General features: G+C 37.2%; 1 pseudogene; it reads left to right on the top strand.

Moving 5' to 3' along the window:
* Window positions 1-2,028: 2,028 nt before the first annotated feature.
* LOC133861523 (disease resistance protein RPV1-like) lies at window positions 2,029-7,185 on the top strand (annotated as a pseudogene).
* Window positions 7,186-8,067: the final 882 nt, after the last annotated feature.

Here is an 8,067-nt window from a genome sequence, read left to right as displayed (position 1 = left end):
GGCTTTACGAATATCTTCAATGGTGCTATGGCTGGATATAATTCTGCACCCGGAGAAAGTAGGAATTTCGTTATCTGATACTCATTTATTCCAACTTTTTGCCACTATAGCTTGTGATCAAATTTGGATGGCAAAGAATAAAGCCCTTCATGAAGATATTATTCCAGATGCCATGGTAATCTCTTCTACTATCAACCGGATTGTTAAGCTTCATCACTCTGCGTGGTCCAATAAGCTTATTCCAAAGCAGGTAGTGTGGGAAAAGCCAGCTTCCCCCATTTTCAAGATTAATTATGATGTTGCCATTCGTCCGAATTTTTCTGCACAAGCAGCTGTTTGTAGGGACTCTTTTGGAACTATCATTAGTTGCTCTACTATTATCAGTCCACCATGTACCCCTGTCTATGGCGAAGCTACAGCAGCCTTTCTTGCCTGTCAATTGGCCCTATCTTTACATTTGCCGCAGTTTATACTAGAAGGTGACTCTCTTACAGTGGCATTATCTCTCCAAAAGCCTACTCTCACTCAAGACTGGAGAATCTCTCCTATTATCTCTCAGATCATGTCGGCTATTCCACCAACTTCTAGTTGGTCGGCTAAACATGTTAACCGAAGTGCAAACTTCTGTGCCCATCTTGTGGCAAACTGGGCCGCAACTAGGTTTTTATCTAGCTGCATTCCCAATTTCTCTTTTTGCTCTGGATCCTTTCCTCCATGTTTTGGAAGGGAATCCATTTCTTCTTTTCTAGTGCCTTAAGCGCTTTTAGGCTTTTCCTCTGTTGTATTTATAAAAAAAAAAAAAAAAAATATGGGTTGAAATAACTGTCTAGATTTAATTCAAAGTTTTTTTATGCAAAAAAAATAGTGAAATTAAATTTGAACCATAGAAAAAATAAAAAAAAGGTTCTATATTTTTATTTTTATAACGCCTAAGCCAAATCCTAAATTTAGATTAGTTACCGTACTTGATAAGTGCATAAAGTTTTGTTCATTGCCAGCGATAGGGTTGTTTCAATTTTTGTCTGTAAAATTACTCTTTAACACATCATAATTGATAAGTTAATAAACATAACCGTATAATTTTATTCTATCCCTAAGTAATCTTACCACACATACAATAAAATTGTTTTAGGGATAATTACACTTAACCCCCTGATTTATCCACGGTGTGGCGATTTACCCCCCAATGTACCAATTTTGGTACATGACCCCCCCGAACTTGCCAACGTGTGGAAAAATCAACCTTCCGTCCAATCGACCGTTCCTTTGGACGGAAAGTCGATCACATGCAAGTCACGTGACTTGGGGAGGGTCTCTGTCTTAAACGGTCACGTGACTTGCACGTGACCGACTTTCCGTCCAAACAAACGGTCGATTGGACGGAAGGTTGATTTTGCCGCACGTTGGCAAGTTCGGGGGGGTCATGTACCAATTTTGGTACATTGGGGGGTAAATCGTCACACCGTGGATAAATCAGGGGGGTTAAGTATAATTATCCCATTGTTTTATCTGTAAAGAAAATGACTGAATGAGAATTTTGTATTATTGAAAAATGCTTCGTTGCTTACATTACAACGCGATTTGCTAGGTATTACATACACAACTTAATTTTCTTTAGACCTTAATTAAACCTTAATCCCAAATGGGTTAAGACTTTAAATCATTAGGCTTAACTTACGGAAGCACATGCAAACACTTTCATGATTGATGACTCAGCCTTAATATTTTCTTTAGAGATGTAATAATTTTTCCATTTAAAGGTTATTATGTTGTGAATAAAGGTAGATAATAATTAATCAAAATTAATCTTTCGTTGTGAATTCTAGATTTTCTCGAAGAATATAAATTAGCCATGAAAAACAAACAAACAAAAGAAGAGGAACTTGTCTTCTAATACATTTAAAAAATAAAATAAAATAAAATAAAGGAGAGAAAGCAAGCAGGACAAAAACAGAAGTTTTGACTTTCGTTTCCCTTTGTGATATACTAAAGGACCAAGTTGTTCCCACGTATAATGCATTTGGAAGTTGACCCGATCTGCATTGTGAACTCCGTGTCCTTCGGCATTTTCCCCTTCTCACCAACTCTCCTTTAGCCATGGCTGCCGGTGCCTTCCTCTCTTCCTCTTCTTCCTCCCATCCCAGCTGGACCTACGACGTCTTCTTGAGTTTCAGAGGCAAAGACACGCGAAAGAATTTCACCGACCACCTCTACTTCGCTCTCAGAGATGCCGGAATCAACACCTTCAGAGATGACAACGAGCTCCGAAGAGGAGAAGATCTCGCATCCGAACTCTTGTCAGCAATCCAAGGGTCCAAAATTTCTGTCATTGTCTTCTCTAGGAACTACGCGGAGTCCAGGTGGTGTTTGGAGGAACTTGTGAAGATCATGGAGTGCCGAAGAACAGTGAGACAACTGGTTCTGCCAATCTTCTACGATGTTGAACCGTCGGATGTGCGCCACCAAACGGGTAGTTTTGCGCAAGCATTTTTGAAACATGAAGAGCGTTACTTGTTGGACATAAACAAGGTGATTAGGTGGAGGAGAGCACTGTTTGAGGCCGCTAATTTGTCCGGGTGGGATCTAAAAAATACTGCAGACGGGTAAGTGCGCTCTACCCAATCATATTTTTATCTTTAACTTTACTGCTATAGATTTCAAATTCGATGGACATAAATAATGATAATAGCAGGATGGAACCGTATTCCTTGCAATGTGCTAGAAGTAATTGCTCAATCCTATTGTCTTCGGTAAGGAATAACACTAAATGTGATAGATCATTTATGTTCAATCTTTCCCAAAAAACTCGTTAATAATAGATCGATGCAGATAATATCAAGATAGGCTATGTTAAAGTTAACAAATTTAAATTCGTTTAATGTAAATATCTCAGAAAGAATTTTTCATATTCTATACTACAGCAAATTCATGTATACTTCCACCTTTTTTCATTCGACAAGAGGTAGACCTTTCTCTTTATAAGTCTCAGGGTTTAGTTGGGATTTGATGTCCAGATTTTTGTATGAAAAGAAAGGGAAATTTTAGCAGCTAACTAAATTCATACTCACAAATGTTTACATAGATTCACGTATGCAACATAATTGTATGGTATCTAAAGTTTAGTTTCTTCAAATTTGGCCCAAGTAGTATTTTAAGTACTAGTGTCCTGGGATAATGGCCAAAATATGCTCGAGTTTTTATCTGTCATCATGAAATATTTACTATATTCAAATGCTTACTTGTATGATTTGACTCTACCTAACATCCAAAATAATTTGTAGGCATGAAGCCAAGTTTATTAGGAAAATTGTTGAAGCGGCTTCAAGGGAACTCAACAGCACATACTTATATGTCACACTCTACCCAGTTGGAATAGATTCTCGTGTGCAAGACATCACTTCATTGTTAAGGGTTGGAGCCGATGATGTCCGCATGGTAGGAATTTGGGGAATGGGCGGAATGGGGAAAACAACCATTTCTAAAGCCATATATAACCAATTTTTTCATAGTTTTGGAGGTAAAAGTTTTCTTGCAAATATTAGGGAAACTTCTAAACAACCTGATGGTCAAGTTTGATTACAGGAGCAACTTCTTTCTGATATATTGAACACAGGCAAGATAAAGGTGAATAATGTTGATAGAGGAATTACTATGATACAAGAAAGACTTCGTGATAGAAGGGTGCTTGTTATACTTGATGATGTAGACCAGTTGGACCAACTCAATGCCATAGCTAGAAGTCGTGACTGGTTCGGCCCAGGAAGTAGGATTATTATAACAACTAGAGATGAGCAATTGCTAAAGGCACTTGAAGTGGACGAAGTATATGCAGCCAAAGAAATGAGTGAAAATGAATCTATGGAGCTCTTTAGTTGGCATGCCTTTAGGAGTAGTTATCCCACTGAAGATTATATGGACTTGTCAAGAAGTGTAGTTGCTTATTGTGGAGGATTACCATTAGCTATTGAAGTTTTGGGTTCTTTCCTATTCGCTAGGAGCATGCAGGACTGGAAAAGTGCATTGGAGAAATTGAAAAGGATCCCGAATGATCAAATTCAAACAAAACTTAGGATAAGCTTTGATGCACTAAGCGATAGTACTCAAAAGGATATATTCCTTGATATATCTTGTTTCTTTATCGGAATGGACAAAAACTATGTTATACAAATATTGGATGCCTGTGGTTTTTTTGCAGAGATTGGAATTAGTGTCCTCATTCAACGGTGTCTTCTTTCAATCGAGAGAAACAAGCTCAAATGCATGATTTGCTTCAAGACATGGGAAGAGAAATTGTTCGCGAAGAATACCCCAAAATACCTGGAAAGTGGAGTAGATTATGGCTGCATGAGGATATACTTCATATATTGGCAAACCATGTGGTAAAAACTTCCTCTATTAAAAAAAATAAAAATAAAGGATAAATTATATTTTACCCCTTAAATTTCAAATCACCTCTGAACTTTTAATTATTGCAATTCATCCTTTAAATTGAAATTTATGTTTTGTTAATTTGGATGGAAAGTATAGAATGTGTCATGCACGTACATCTACACCCACAATCAAGTTGTTGGTCTGGCCATGGTGACCTACGGCTAGGCCGTGAATCTCCATGGCAAGGGCAGGCTATGGTAGATTATTCTTCTTATTATTATTTAAGGGGCATAATTGTATTTTTTATACATCTAATGTAGGTTATACTGTTTAGAAAATGTCAATTCAACAGAAAAAATTAACGGATAGGGTAACCTGAAATTGTTGTGTAGTTTGAGGGGGTTGATTGTTACTTTTTAAAGTTTGGAAGGTATTTGCAAAGAGTGTTAATTCAAGTTTCCCCTTTCTTTTTTCGTAAGTGTATAAAAAACTCTCAACATTAATTCAACTGCTTTAAAATTGTGGCACACAAAATTTTTTTCCATTGCAGGGAACAGAAGCAGTTGAAGGACTTACTTTAAAATTGCCAAAATTAAGTAAGGTTAATTTCAGTACAAGAGCATTTATAAATATGCAGAGTCTGAGATTGCTCCAACTTGATCATTTACAACTTACCGGAGATTATGAACATCTTTCCAAAAACTTAAGGTGGCTCTGTTGGCACGGATTCCCGCTAAAGTTTTTGCCAAATGACTTTTACTCAAGAAACCTAGTTGCGATTGACTTGCAATATAGCAATCTCACACAAGTTTGGAAAAATTCCGAGGTATATTATACCCATAACCATTAAGCCATAAGTTTTGACGTTTTAGGTTCTAATATTTTTGTTCTTTCTTTTCTCATTTGTTCAGCAACTGTTCGAGAAGTTGAAATTCCTAAATCTTAATCATTCCCATTACCTGACTCGGACTCCTAACTTTGCGAGACTTCCTAATCTTGAGAAACTAATACTCAAAGATTGTACGAGTTTGTTTGAGGTTCACCAGTCTATTGGAGATCTTAATAATCTCATTTTGCTAAATTTGAAGGATTGTAGAAGTCTTGAAAGTCTGCCAAGGAGTTTCTATAAGTTGAAGTCTCTTCAAACTCTCATTCTTTCTGGTTGTTCTAAATTTGACAATTTGGCTGATGAGTTGGGGGAGATGGAATCCTTGACAACTTTTCTTGCAGATAACACTGCTATAAGACAAGTGCCACGTACCATAGTACAATTGAAGAACCTCACATGCTTGTGGTTGTGTGGGTGTAAAGGATCGGCATCTAAGTAACTCCCTTCATTCCTTTGGTCTTGGATATCTCCTAGGAAAAGTCCGAAGTCGGTCAATCTATTGCCTGCTTCACTACAAGGCTTGAACGCACTAAGAGAATTATCTCTTAGAGATTGCAATTTATCAGATGATGCAATTCCTGAAGATCTTGGGAGTTTATATTCCCTTAAATCTTTAAATCTAGAAAACAATCATTTTTGTAGCCTACCATCAAGCCTTGGTGGTCTTTCGAAGCTTAAAGTTCTCGTTTTGGATAATTGCACAAAGCTTCAATCTATTCCAGATTTACCACCAAATTTGAGTAAGATGTGCGCATCATCCTGCATGGCTTTGGAAAGAATGCCAAATATATCAAATATCTCAAATTTGGAATTTCTAGACCTCAATAACTGCAATAAATTAGTCGAGATTCCAGGCTTGGATAAGTTGTTCAATTCCATTTGGGAGATTCAATTGGCAGGGTGCAACAATTTAACAAATACTTTTAAACAAAGCATCATACAGGTTCTCTCTCTCTCTCTCTCTCTCTCTCTCTCTCTCAAAATACGTATTTTTTTTTCGAAGTACTGCTTAGATAAATCATGCTTTTGATGGTACAGGAATGGAGTCTGAGTGAATTTGGTAGTGGGATAAACATTTCTCTACCTGGCAATGAAATTCCTGGTTGGTTTACGTCTAAGGATGAGGGACCCTCTGTATCTTTTGAAGTGCCTCCCTTTATTGATTGTGAAATAGAAGAGTTCACAGTATGCATTGTTTATTCATCATGTCTTGACAAGATGGTAGATCGTGATACTACCAATTCTGTCCCTCTACACATTACAGTAATCAATTATAGCAAGAGGACGACTGAGGGTAGAAAAACAGATATACGTTCACTACCAATCACCCATGATGTTGAAGATCACATTTTGCAAGTCAATGTTCCTAAACGTTGGTTCGATTTGGAGGTCGGTGACCAAGTAAAGGTTATCGTAGATTGTGGGCCAGGTGTCAATGTTAAGAAAACTGGGGTTTTCCTACCAGAGGAGAGGGTTGTTGATGGAAATACGATTCATTATGCCTCTACATCGAATAAGGATGCCATTGTTGTTAGTGACGATGAAGATGCATTTACTGATAAGATTGCAATCGAGTCTAAAAGAGGCCTTGTTGATAATAAATCAGAATCAAGCCATGGTTGCTTTGACGACGATCGAGAGGCTAAAAGATTGAGGTGTGATCATGATACTGAAATGAGTATAGATGACGATTGAAGAAATTAAGAAAGCTCATCACAAGAAGCAAGTGCATTTCATGACTCTTTTCCTTCGGACCCTTTTAATTTTTTTTTTTCGGTAATGGTTTGAATTATGGATCTGGTTTCTCGAGGTTTGATTTGTATTCGAAGATTTCAATGTTGATTCTCATTTTTTTCTTTTAATTTTGTTGACATTTATTCTGAAGTTGTGTTAACGAGTTCTTTTGGCTTCGGTGGAGAACTTTCGATCTTTGATTTGATTTTCTGTTGATTTTATTACTGTCTGAATTTCACCTTTGTCATGGTTACTTTTGGTTTTGTTCATATATCTCTATCAGGCTGCAAATTCAACATGAATTCTATTACCAAGACTGTAACAGGTATGTTACGGAATTAGGGTTTTTGAGACGAAATTGTAGAATTGAGAGACAGAATTGTGAAAGAAATGCGAAGAACTCACTGTATTGATACTAGAACGATTACACCATTACTAGAGCTAGAAGACACCATTACAGACTAGGGCTAAAAGCTGTGGGCTAAGCTAGATAGCTAACAATTCACCAATTCACATAATTCCAGAATGAGTCCAATAAGAGAGACTTGGGCTATTTATTCCATAACCACTCGTGGGCCAACTAGGCCTAACTGGACACAAAGCCCATTCAGTTACATCATACTAACAAAGCCCATGTGCCTGAAACCCATTTCCTCAGCACTTGCCACGTAAGCCCCTTATATGTGACATGTGACAAAGACCCGGAAGTTGCATAATTCAACTATCCTGCTATATAGTAATCGTCACGTGTTGAGGTTTCTTTTTTTGACACAATTCATGCATATTCTTAACGATTCCCTCTTACGATTGTTACTGTTTTGATCTTTCTTCATTGTCGTGCCTGTATGTTAAGTTTTGCAGTAGTTATGTTTGGTAATAGAAATAATTACGTCGACTGAGTGATAATTTAAATTGGAGGAGAAATTATGTGAAGCATCTTCTTAGAAATTATGCATGATAACAACCTTCAATTCCTTATTGTTTGAAATCCCTCCGAAACATTTCAGATCAACATGAGGTGTGAGATGCATAGCTAAGAACTATCTGAATGAGTTGGAAAATACCAGCTAGCA

Source organism: Alnus glutinosa, chromosome 2, assembly GCF_958979055.1.
Source record: "Alnus glutinosa chromosome 2, dhAlnGlut1.1, whole genome shotgun sequence".
NCBI classification, from domain to species: domain Eukaryota; kingdom Viridiplantae; phylum Streptophyta; class Magnoliopsida; order Fagales; family Betulaceae; genus Alnus; species Alnus glutinosa.
The sequence above is the reverse complement of the archived record's forward strand: the minus strand, read 5'-3'. Positions and strand labels throughout refer to the sequence as shown.